Source organism: Hylobates moloch, unplaced genomic scaffold (genome assembly GCF_009828535.3).
Source record: "Hylobates moloch isolate HMO894 unplaced genomic scaffold, HMol_V3 SCAFFOLD_5, whole genome shotgun sequence".
NCBI lineage: Eukaryota > Metazoa > Chordata > Mammalia > Primates > Hylobatidae > Hylobates > Hylobates moloch.
The window spans coordinates 69,500,609-69,514,075 of NW_026652280.1; positions in this window are offsets into that span (position 1 = coordinate 69,500,609).

The following is a 13,467-nucleotide window of genomic DNA, read 5'->3' on the forward strand; positions in this document are numbered from 1 at the left end:
AGCTGGAGGCTGAGGAAGAGGGCACGGAGTTGCCAGGAGCAAACCAAAGTGAAGGGAGAGGTAGGAAGCTGCCTCGGAGCCACCCCTTGCAAGGGAGTGGGTCCCACAAATGCTGCTATGGGTGGGGTGTGGTCTGGGGTGCCGCGTAGCCAGTGTTTTACTTTCTTTTCAAGTAGAGGAAAGGGGAAGAGGACTGAGAGTGAGGCAAGCTCTCCCCAGCCTCTGTCCATCTGTCTGTGGTGGTTTCTGTTTCTAAGGAGGCATGGTGGGATCATAAGTCATTCCCCTCCCCTTCCAGGCCTCCTGCTATATTTGGGGGATCTGACTGGTTTGGCTGGAGTCCCATGAGGATGTGGGCCCTTTAATAAAGGATAGCAAATGGGGAAAAAAAAAACTTATTCTTCCACTTTCCTCTTGACAGGCGTTTTATAAATTTTAATTTTATGTCTAGTAGTTTCTTCGTTTACCATTTTGTATTTTTTTTTCTTTTTTATTGAGACGGAGTCTCGCTCTGTCGCCCAGGCTGGAGTGCAGTGGCACCATCTGGGCTCACTGCAAGCTCCGCCTTCTGGGTTCACGCCATTCTCCTGCCTCAGCCTCCCCAGTAGCTGGGACTACAGGCGCCCGCTATCACGCCTGGCTAATTTTTTTGTATTTTTAGTAGAGACGGGGTTTCACCGTGTTAGCCAGGATGGTCTTGATCTCCTGACCTCGTGATCCGCCCGCTTCAGCCTCCCAAAGTCCTGGGATTACAGGCATGAGCCACCGTGCCTGGCACCATTTTGTATTTTTACAGTGTTCACTCTGGTTATTACAGTATTCATTTTAAACTTTTTTTTCTCTACCTTAAATTAGGACGTAGGAAACGGGACTTTTCTACATCACAGGCAGTGTAAGAATCTCAAAACAGTTTAACTTTGCTCACCCTTATCCTGCCTTTTTTGCCATTGTTCTGATATACTTGGTTTTTATGATTGTCACATTCTAATAGACATTACTGTAGTTGCATTGAATTTCCTTTTCGGGTTTCTTCATTCCATCCTGCAGTTTTGTTCTTCCATCAAATATTATTTTTCTCCAACATGAAGAACTGTAGTATTTCTTGTTGTGCGTTGTTTACTGTTGTCACTTTTTTTTTCAGTCTTTATTTGGAAAATAGATTTATTTTAGAAGAGTGACCTTGAAAGGTTTAGAATTTTCTGGTTGCCTTTTTGACTTTTTAAAATGTCATTCCATTTTGATTTTCTCATTTACAAATTACCTGTTCAAAATTTGCACACTGTCTTCTGACTTTCCTAGTTTGTCTTGAAGTGTTTGCTGTCAGTTTTGCTGTTGAGATGGCCTACTTCTATCATTAGTTTATATAATTTATTTCTCTGCTAGGTAAGAGTGGCATAATTTCATACTGTGTTAAGGATAAATTTCTTTCTATGCTCGGAATAGGAATTCTTTGATATATGTATTCTGAACATCTTCTCCCAGTCTGGGTTGCATTTTTATTCTTTTTATCTTTTGATAAAATGAGTTCTTAATTTTAATACAGTATGGTTAATGTAATTTGTGCCCTGTTTAAGAAGTCTTTGCCTATTCTGAAGTCATGAAGAAAAACTTCTTACGGCATTTTCTAAAACTTTTTGCTTTAATTTCCAAATTTAGATATGTACACTGTCTAAGATGGATTTTGCTTACACTTAAGATGGCAATAAATCTCGTTATAATGAACCTAGGACAATTTATTGAGATTATTATTTTTCTGCAACCTTGTCATGAATCAAGTGTCCATATCCATGTGGATCTATCTCTGAACTCTCCTGTTCTGTTGATGCATTTGAAAATCCTTACACCTATGTCACACTACCTTAACTAGAAATACCAAATATTTGTTGTATTGAATTCATAATCTGTTTCTAAAACTATATTTTTGTTTGTATCTTCCTGTGTACATAATTGTTTTACTTTATTATTGTAAGAACTTTTAACAATATTGAATAAAATTGGAGATAGCAGGAATCCTTATCTTAGTCTTAGTTTTTTAGTTAAACACTTTCCATATTTCACCACTAAGCATTGATGTTTGCTGTAGATATTTGTAGACATCGTTTTTACCATTTAGAAAATTCCTTTCTATTTCTAGTTAGCCAAGAGTTTTTTATCATGCTTTTCTGCATCTACTGATATGATCCTATGATCATCTCTTGGTTTTTAAAACTATTTATTGTTACCTATATTTCCACATTTCAGAAAATTCCCTCATGGTTTCCATGGCCTATTCTTTTTTTAAGCCTGTTAAAAGCCAATTTACCCTCAGATTCTATTCCTGGTTATTTTCTTTTCTCAGTTTTCTCACAACCTCCTGATTCACTCTTGATGGGCTTGAAGACCACTAAATTATCAATGTCTCTCAAATCCTTATTTTCATACTTGATCTCCATATTATGCTTCAAATTTAGTATATTTAAGACCCATCTTGCTGGAATACTGCGTTTAATCTATTTTTCCCTGATTTTCCTGGCTTACTTTGTGACTCTAGTATCTGAGCCACTGTTCGTGGGGATCACCTGAGGAAACATTTTTTCCTCTCCATGAATTGGTTCCCATGTTTTGTTGCTCTCTGTCTTCTATTATCAGTGCCCTATTTTCATCCCAGTTTCAACTACAGTAGTTTATGTAAAGGATCTTGTTTTATACTTTATTCCCTCCTCTCTCAAGAGAATTGCTTCTATAGAGGAAACCTGGCAACGTGATTTCATTCTATGCTTACATCTCACCTTCTGTTCTCCATTTTTCCACAGCAGTGATCCCTAGAAGAGGCGTACACTTAGAGGATGTTCAGAAAGATCCAACCGGTCATCTCCTATATACTCTACAGAAATTTCAAGTACAACAGTTCAAAAATCTTTCCATTTTCTACACATCCTTATTGTCTCTGAATTAAAGGATTAGAACCCGGAATACGTATTGCAATGAAATAAAATATTAGGCTGCTTTCTTCATTTTAAAATCCAAATAAGCATTATTTATAATAAATGAATTTATTATTTTTTTTATAATTTTTAAATATAAATCTGTAATGCTGAATAATATTCTAGAAAATAGTAAACGATCAAATGCTTTGGAGTTACATATGCACACTTTAATATCTATACAAACATTACTCAGATCAAAGTAAGAGTGGCCCCACTAATGTCACATAAAGTCGACTCTAGAGCAAAGAAAACTCGTGTGCAAAAAGATCACTATATAATGATAAAAGTATCAATCCAACAAAAATGCAGTTATCCTAAATATATCCCCACCAAACAAAAGAACCGCAAAAGTACACAAAATAAAACTGACTGAGCTGAAAGGAGAAATAGGCACTTTTTAAATTCTAGTTGTAAGTCTGACCACCTCACTCTCAGCAGTTGGTAGAATCCCTAGGCGTTAAATTACTAGCAGATACAGAACAGGAGAGCACCATCAACCAACAGGGTAGATGCAACATTTACAGAACCGTGCCCAACAGCAGAATATACACTTTTTCTCAAGTGCTCATGGACTATTCAGGAAGATAAACCATATCCTGGGCCATAAACCAACCTCAGCAGGTATAGAAGAACTGAAATCATTCCGAGTGTGTTTTCTGGCCATAATGAAATGAATCAAACTATGAATTAATTCACAGTAGAAAGACAACAGCAAAATATCCAACCACTTGGAAATGAAACAACAGACTTCTAGATAATATTTGGATCAAAGAAAAAGCCTAGAAATAAATTTTAAAAATTCATGGAACTGAATAAAGCCCTGCTGATAGGGAAATTAACATCACTAAATGCTAACCTCAGAAAAGAGGAAAGGCCTCAAAACGATAATTAACTTTATACTTCAAGAAACTAGAAAAACAAGGAGGGATGGGACAAGGTTGTGGCTGATCCCAGAGAGGCAGTGGCAGCCACCAAGGCAGAAAGTGGGGCTGGCGCACACCCTGAGCACATTGCAACCCCTGTGCACCCAGCTGTGAACCCGGGGAGCCAGAGCAGAGGCCGGTGCCAGCTGTGCCAACTCCAACAAGGATACATCCCTAGCTGTGGGTAGTAAGTCCAGTTGTAAATTTTTCTCCCTTCTTCTGTGGATAAGCTGGAACAGATCCCTGAATTGCACCGATACCGAAGATGCGTGCATTATAGAAAATTGTTGTCAAGCACCTTAGTGTCCATTTTGAACCTCAAAGCTCAGAGGAAGCTAAAGGTTTGCCACTTGAAGAAGGGAAGTGAGATCTGCAACTACAGCTACTCCAATAAGATAGTGGCTGTGGAGCTCCAAAGGCAAAGGCTAATAGCGTGCCTGGGAGATCCTTTGCACTTCCACAACATTTGGGACTTGAAGGTACTGCCTGGGATCAGGAGATCCTCCAAGCCCTGCAGGCTTGTGAGCACTACCAATAGTTACTTGGCCTAGGCAGGGAGTGCTGTGTCTTTTCTATTTTAAATTTATACAATTTATTCAGCAAAGTAATGAGATACTGTGGTTGCAAGTTTCAGTATTTGCCTAGCTTCCCTTTTAATTTTGCAGAATTAGAACAACCTCAAATACTTCAAACTGCATTCCAAACCAAGGCATATAGCAGCTAAAGTTCTGAGGGCATTTAAGTGGAGTTATTCCATGAAAGATCATTTTAGATTTTTTTGGAGTGGTGAAAGTTTAGGATAGAAATGAAAAGGTAAAAATGTTGTATCTGCTCTGCCTTTTCAGGATTTCAGGTTTTTTAACAGAGGAAGGGTGAGAGATGCCTGTTTCCAGGTCATTGTGCCATGGTCACACCTGTTGAATAGTTTCCAAAGGGGGTTGGCCAACTGACCATCTGCAGTGAAATGCCCTGATATTCCTGGGTTGGCTTTACAGCAAGTCTGTAAATGCTGGGAGCACATAGTCAGTTCTCACTGTGCAGACTTTTCTAGAGGAGCTAGCATGTAGATTGTATTGTTACTAGGCAGAGGGAAAATGTTAGGAGGATAAACTTTTCTTTAAAATCTATTATATGTCCATCCTGAACCCTCAGTCAGATGGGATCCCAGTCATGCCATATTGGGTATGCTCCCAGGTGGAGCAGTCTGCTGTTTACCAAAGAGAGAGAAGGGCCGTGGCAAGAGGCAGTCTTGACCTGCCCTGCAGGCTTATGACACAGGACCAGAGGGGTCTCTCTCTGTCTCCTTCTAGAACCCAGCTTTGGACTCCATCTCTGAGGAGGCATATTTGGATAAAGTGAGTGTTAATGGAGAAAAAAATGTCAAAGGGTACATGATAGATTTAGAACGCTGAGCTGGGGTTTCCTGGTAATCAAAGAGAGAGTTGCACTTCAAGTTCTGTGTGAAGATATTATTAGTTTCGGTGCCTGCCTGTTGACTTTTACACTTGTGGTGATTTGGGAACTCTAATTTACTTTGCCAGGTTTCTTTCATCTTTCTCTGGGATTGGTAGCTCTAGAGATGTTGGCAATTTGCTTCCTTCTTTCAGCCTCAGTTTTCTGTTTAAGATGAGGCAGTTTGGAAGGGTGGCCTCTGAAGTGCTGGAGCCATCCACCCCTGCTCCCCCTTGGGTGACACTGGCAAGGCTTGGCACTTTCACTTCCAGACACAGAAAGCTGTGTGCTTACCTGTGTAGAATCTGATGTGAGCACCGCATAGAGGGAGGAGGACTAAGGATTCTTGGTTGAGAAAAATGAAAAGAGTTTATGTGGGTTTGCTGAGTAGCCATCATGGGAAAATTACTCATGTCTATTTTTCCTTTGCTTATTTCATTGCTATGAGCATCTCGTTCTCGTCCTTTACACTTTAACCTCCCTGAGTCCCAGCAAGTCTCAGTGTCACTGGCAGGCCTCAGGCATGTGCAGGTCCGGCGGTGAGGCAGGGAGAGCTAGAAGTACTGAGTTGGCCATTGGTAGAACTCTTACTGCCATGCCAGGAACCTAGATGGAGACTGCAGAGTGGATGGAACGGTAGGAGGCAGCTGGCAGTGAGAGCTGCTCCATGCCTGGCTACAGGAAGGGAAGAAGGAGGAGTCACTTGCCACAGGCTGGAGGCTGGAAGCTGGAGGCTGGAGTCTGCGGCACCACTGCTCACCTCGTTGTGGTTGGTGGCAAAGACGGAGACTGCAGCCAGCCAGAGCGTAAAAGGGCAGCAGGGTATGTGCGCTATCCGGGGCTGCTGGTTGGTGGTGTTATTCTGGGCATCACTACTTTAGGTGTGCTATCTGGGGCTGCGCTGCCTGCGTGCTATGGGGAGTGGGGATGGTTGGGGGCACTATTACCCTCTATACACCTGGGGGCTGTGGGGCTGGCCACTTGAGGGCGCTATCTGGGGTTGCACGGCCCTTGGCAGGGAGCAGGTTGAGGGAGCTCTCCAGGGCTGCACTGCCTTCATTGGAGGTCGGGTTGAGGGTGCTATCTTAGGCTGTATTGCTGGCAGCAGTGGGGCAGGTTGGAAGTGCTACTGAGCAGGTTGGGGGCACTATTGGGGTTACATTGCCAGTGGTGTGGGGGTTGGGGGGACTGGTGGGGCACTGACTGGTCTGGCTGCATTGCCCATGGTGGGGAGCGAGGTGGGGGTGCTATCTGGGGCTGCACTGCCCACGACGGGGGGCTTGTTGGGTGCACTATCCATGGCTGCACTGCCCATGGTGGGGGGTGGCTTGGCAGCACTACTAGGACTGCAATGCCCGTGGCAGGGGATAGGTTAGGGGCAGTATCTCATGGTGCTACACTGCCAGTGGGCGACGGGGGGGGTACAGAGACGTGTAGGGAGGGTTTCGGGTGCTATTGGGGGCCAGACTGCCCATGATAGAGGGCGGATTGGGTGCCCTATAGGGGGCTACACAGCCCATGACAAGGGGCGGTTTGGGGGCAATACCCACAGCCGGTGGCAGGCAGGATGGTGGGGTGGGTTGTGGGCACCATCAGTGACTGCATGGAAGTCAGTGTGGGCGAGTGAGGGGTGCTATCAGCTGCTGCACTGCCTGTGGCGGGGATCGGGTTCGGTGAGCTATTGAGGACTACACTGCTGGCAGCAGCATATGGGTTAGGGGCACTTTTGGGAGCTACACTGCCTATGGTGGGGTGCGGGTTGGGTGTGCTATCCAGGGCATCATTCCCCAAGGCTGGGGGATGGTTGGGGGTGCTATCCACTATCTGGGGCTGCACTGCGCATCATGGGGAGTGGGTTGGGGGCCTCAAGGATCCATGACTGCATTATTCATGGTGGGGAGCAGGTTACAACACTTTCCGGGGCATCACTGCCTCTGGATGGGGGTTGGTTGGGGGCCCTATCCATGGTTGCATGGCCCACAGCAACGAGTTGGTTGGGGGCACTATCGGGCTGCACTGCCCATGGCAGGGGGCAGGTTGGTGGTGCTACCTGGTGCTGCAGTGTCCGAGGTTGAGGGCTCTATCAGGTGCTACACTGTGGCAGCAAGTGGGGGGCGGGGGTGTTAGGGGCAATATCTGGGGGCTATACTGTCGGCAGCAGGCAGCAGTTTAGGGGCGCTATCAGGGGCTGCCCTGCTGGTGGCAGCAAAGTTTGCAGCAACAGCCGTAGCCTCCAAGGAAGGAGTCTTCCTCCTCTCCCTGGACTCCAGACTCTAGAAGGTGACCTCCTCCTGCTCCTGCTGGAGCAGGGCGAATGCACACTGTTCCTGCAGGAATCCTGAGCATGGCAGGGCCCCCACACCCGTGGTGGTTCCTGGGCCTGCACCCTCTCACTCTGTGTTGCGGAGACTGCCTGGGACCCCTGGGCCTGCAGGACACAGAGTAGCAGACACCACAGGGGGACGGGGCTCTGTGGGTGGAGGCACCAGGATTGGGAACCAGCACTTGGGTGGGAGGGCTGGCTGGGTCTGAGTTGCTGCTGGTTCTCCTCCCCAAGGACCATAGCTCTGGGGAGCCCAGCAGTTCTAGTGGAGTGGGGAGCTGGGCAACGTGTTGTTTCCAGTCCCCAGTTCCTGGCCAGCTTGGGCCAAAAGGAGAGGCTGGACTTTGGAGGGTGGGTATGAGTGCCTTCAATGAAACTGGCCCCTGCCACCCAGTGGCCAGCATGATAAGGTGAGGCTCTAATGCTACCACTCCCTGCATCCTCCTCTAGGCTTTTCTGGCTTTGCCTGCCTAGCTGCTCCATGCCAGGAGAAGGAGGGTCACCTGTCACGCACTGGAGGCTGGAGCATGCAGATGGCCTGCGGCTACCACTTGCCTTGCTGCATTTGGTGGCTGCTATGGAGACTGCAGCATGCGGTAGGAGGACAGCCAGCTGTGGCCATGGCAGGGGCAGTGCTGCAGCAGTGGCCAAGATGGTAGGAGCCTTGTAGGGTGGGCCAGTGCATTGAGGGTGACAGCAGTGGTGGTTGTATTGGCATTGGCACTAGCAGTGGCAGCAACAGCAAGTCCAGAGGCTGGGAAGGGGAGGAGTAGGAGCACTGCGGTGCCTGCCCAGCCAGGCCTTGGGTGGGTAGGAAGCTTCAGGTGCCATACTGCCTCAGTGGAAGTGGTGGAGGAACAACCAGGGCAAGGAGAAGTCCTCCCCCTTCTCCTGCAGTCTCTGGAGGGTGCCCTCCTCCTGCTGGCGCATGAGCCAGGTGTGAGTGACAGCATTATCTCTTTTGTTTTTCCCCCTGAGATGGAGTCTTGCTCTGTCACCTATGCTGCAGTGCAGTGGTGCGATGTCGGCTCACTGCAACCTCCACCTCCTGGGTTCAAGCAATCCTCCTGCCTCAGCCTCCCAAGTAGCTGGGATTACAGGCATGCACTACTATGTCTGGCTAATTTTCTATTTTTAGTAGAGATGGGGTTTCTCCATGTTGGTCAGTCTGGTTTTGAATTCCCGACCTCAGGTGATCTGCCCACCTCAGCCTCCCAAAGTGCTGGGATTACAGGCGGGAGGTACTGTGCCCAGCCAAATTCTTTCTTGCATGAGGTCCAAGAACTCTCTCTTGAGGTCTGGATCAGGACCTCTTTCTGATAATACCTGTATTGTATTTTGGAAGTACATAACTTGCTTTGTTTCACAGGATCACAGCTGGAGAAGAATTTTGCCTGGGAATGACTCATACCTTGAGTCTTACCCATATGTGATTTAGATTATATTTATGTTTTATTTTTATTTTTTTGAGACAGGGTCTCACTCTGTTGCTCAGGCTGGAGTGCAGTGGCACAATCTCTGCTTACTGTAGTCTTGACCTCCTGGCTCAGGTGATCTGCTCACCTCAGCTGGGACTGCAGGCCTGCACCACCACTCCTGGCTAATTTTTAAAATTTTTTGTGGAGATGGAGTTTTGCCAGGTTGCCCAGGCTCATCTTGAACTCCTGAGATCAAGTGATTCTCCCATCTCTGCCTCCCTAAGTGCTGAAATTACAGGTGTAAGCCACCATACCCAGCCTGAATGATATTTAGACAAGACTTTGGACTTTAAGTTTTAGAGTTGATGCTGAAAGGAGTTAAGATTTTTCAGGTTGTAGGGATGGACTGAACGTATTTTGTATGTGAGAAGCACATGAATTTTGAGCGGTCAGGGTTGGAATGTTGTTAAAAACTGAATGTGTCCTTCAACATTCATTGTTGAAAGCCTGATCCCCATGTGATGGTATTTGGAGGTGTCGCTTGTGGCAGGCAATTAGGGTTAGATTAGGTCATGAGGGTGGGGCCTTCATGATGGGATTAATGTCCTTATAAAAAGAGAGACACACAAAGTTTCCTCCCCTGCATCTGTATCTCTCTCCATGCACGCACCAAGGGAAGGCCAGATGAGGACAGGGCCAGGAAGAGCGCCCTCACCAAGAATCTGACCATGCGGGCCCCTGCAACTTTCCAGACCAGTGAGAAATCAGTGTTTGTGGTTTACATCACCATCTACAGTAGTTTGTTAGAGCAGCCCAAAGCGACTAAGACGCTTCCCCTAGGTCCCAATAGTTACTTGTTTAGGATGAAAGTTCTCTAAAAATCCTTTCAAATGCAAAAGCTTTTCCAAACCAAAGGATATCCCCAGAAATATACCTTTTGTATACGTGACTTAAAACCAATAAGCCTTTTTATGGCTGAACCATGGATAGCCCAGGTGTCCCCAAGAAGGGTGCAGAAGCTGCAGCTTCCTTGATCCAGAGTCAACTCCCAAAGATAGCCAGAGAGACAGAAAGCACGAGCCCTTGTCATCACAGGCATTAAGAACAGTGTTTGTGCAAACTTGTCTCTGGTCTCCCACAAACCTGAGCTGCCTCCAGTCCCACAAACCTGCTAATCTGTGACACTAGACCAGTGATACTGAGATGAGACTTTCTTGGTCAATAAGGCAACGAGGGGACAGATGACAGAGGTCCCTTATGGGCTGAGAGACCTTATTGAGACAAAGTCCCCTGAGAGCTGGAACAGTTGGACAGAAAATGTTCCTCGCGCAGCCCTTTCCTGACAGCCAGTCACATCCACATGCAGGCCAGGGACCCGCGCTCCAGCCAGCAGAAAGCCAGGAAGAGAACTGTCCCACCAGATCCACATCATGCTGTCAGGACACACAATAAAACAGAAGGAGAATTTCGCTGGACTTTTAAGAAATTGGTGACCCACAGCAAAATGGGTCCAAACAGATGCTGGTCCAGTGAGAACCGTAAGATCACCAGTGTGTGAGGCCAGATGGAGCAGAGGCTGCTGGGAGAACCGTAAGCTCACCAGTGTGTGAGGCTGGGTGGAGCAGAGGCTACTGGGAGAACCGTAAACTCACCCGCTGCTGGGACCTGTGCCTGTGCTCTCCCCGTGACCAATGACAGAAAAGACAGAGGAAAACAATGGCTGTCCCTGGGAGGAAAGGACCCAACACATGAGTGCTGAAAACCAAGTTCACAAGGGTCACCCAAAGAACGAGCTCTTCCGAAGGTGTTCTACTAACTCGAATTTGGAAAGGGAAATACAAGGAGAGACTTTTTACCACTCTTGCTCGACCAGATTCTCAGCAGAATTGTCGGGGACTGGCGTGGTAAGAATTCCTCCTTTCGTCAGCGTGGTCAGTGCCGAGAGATCTTGGCTGCACCCTCAGGAGTGAGCCCCAGTCATTCTTTTGTGGCTGCCAAAACTCTCTAAGTGGAAGAACTTTTCCTCTATCCTCTTATGTTCACTGCCTAGGGCCCTGTGAATTAAACTTTTTTAAAAAACAGATTAACAGGGAAAAAGGCAAGTATTTTTAAAAAATCACTGGGCATGGTGGCTCACGCCTGTAATCCTAGCACTTTGGGAGGCTGAGGCAGGTGGATCACCTGAGGTCAGGAGTTCAAGACCAGCCTGGCCAACATGGTGAAACCCTATCTCTACTCAAAATGTAAAAAAATTAGCTGGGCATGGTGGCAGGCTCCTGTAATCCCAGCTACTCGGGAGGCTGAGGTAGGAGAATTGCTAGAATCCTGGGGGTGGAGGTTGCAGTGAGCCGAGATCTGCTATTGCACTCCAGCCTTTTGAGACTCTGTCTCAAAAAAAAAAATTACGTGGCTGAGTGCAGTTGCTCACATCTGGAATCCCAGCACTTTGGGAGGCTGAGGCAGGGGATTGCTTGAGACAAGGAGTTTGAGACCAGCCTGGGCAACATAGCAATACCCCATTTCTACAAAAATAAACAAATTAATAACAAAAATGTTTCAATAAATGTTTTATGTGCATGAGAATTTACAGAAAAGAAGTGAAACTCAAAAAAGTGGTTAGACTCGGGCTTACCTGCCATTTTAACAGAGAAAAGGGGGTTTGGGCTTCATGGATGGGAAATCATGAAGAAGTGACTAGGGACATATGAGGGACGCTAACAGAAGGTGAGGGTGAGTTTAGCAAGGTTTGTTCATGCTCACTCCCTCTCCAGTGAGAAGAGTCACTCTCCCCTCCTGGCGTGGAGAGGGGGAACCTTCACAGGGGAATTTATGCCCTGCTTTCACATGGGAAAGGGGAGGGCAGACAGCTAGTCCTGCATCTGCCCATTCTCAGTTTCCTCAGCTCAAAATAATCCTTATGCCAAAGTGGCATATTTGGGGGTGTATATTCAGTATATAAAGCGCTTAGCACAATTCCTCGCCATATTGAGTGCCCATATTAAACATTTCTTATTACTTTTTTGTTTACCATAGTTAGGTTCTGAGCTGGGTGCTGGAGTTACAGTATTATAATGACATCATTCCTGTCCTCAAGAAGTTGACAATTTGAAGCAAAGGGAGACAAACATGAACACAAACAGGTACACAAGGTCATCAGTGTTCCATGCCGTAGAAACACAGTCGAGTGCTGGGTGTGCAGAAGGAGCAGTGCATTACGTTGGGGTGGGGGCTCCCAACATAGCTGCAGTGAGCTGTGATCATCACTGTATTGTTGCCTGAGTGACACAGCGAGACTCATCTCAAAAAAAAAAAAAAAAAATCAAAGATCGCCTCAACCTGCCAAGTCTCAAACAATCTTCCCATCTCAGCCTACTGAGTAGCTGGAACTGCAGGCACATGCCACCACACCTGGCTATATTTTCTATTTTTTGTAGAGATGGGGTCTCGCTATGTTGCCCAGGCTGGTCTCAAACTACTGGGCTCAAGCAATCCTCCTGCCTCAGCCTCCCAAAGTGCTGGGATTATAGATATGAGCCATCACACCTGTCTTGATTATCTTTGATAAAAATGGAGGTGATTCTAGAGAGAAATTTTGTTTCAGTGGAAAACTACAACCCATCCTGGTGGGTTATCAAATTCTTGTCATGGTTACTGTCTTTGAGTTATTTTCACCTCTTCGTAAAATGGATCTGGCCGTCTTGTGCATGTTGTCAGTAATGAGTGTTTCCAGTATTCTCCCCTGTCCTAATTTGGCATCACTGAGAACTAAAACTGCCCTTTTCCAGAAGCCCTGAAACCTGAAGCTGAATCACTCAGTGTAACTTTAACAGAATCATCACCACAGCAGTTTGGGTGACTCAGAAGGTTCACCAGAGCACAATCCTCCAAGCACCAGGAAATAACAGGACTGCGATGCTGCAGCTGCCATCCTCATTCCGCTATGTAAGGATCCTTGGAGACCAATATCTAGAAATCTGAACTAATGGCCCTCTGAACTTAGAAACAGGGTTGATAGTCAGCACCAATGGTTAATCTTTGTATTTCTTTTGTATCCATAGAAATGCCCTCATTCAATGCCTGATTGCTTGCACACAAAAAGAGCTACCTTTGGGGGTACCCCACCCCCACCTGCACCACCACCTCCTGAAATGAGACACAGCTGTTTGACTGGACTGAGATATTCCCAGGGCAGAGAGACTGGTTTAATGGGAACAATCAAATAACTTCGCTTTTGGAATGTGACACATCCTAGAGAAGTTTCAGACAGGGAAATGAAAGAGCCTAAATGATGCCACTCCACAATATGCCATTGTGGCGTAAGGATTATTTTGAGCTGAAGGTAATGGAGGATCCGCAGGTGCTGAAAGAGTTCTCTGTCTTCTCCT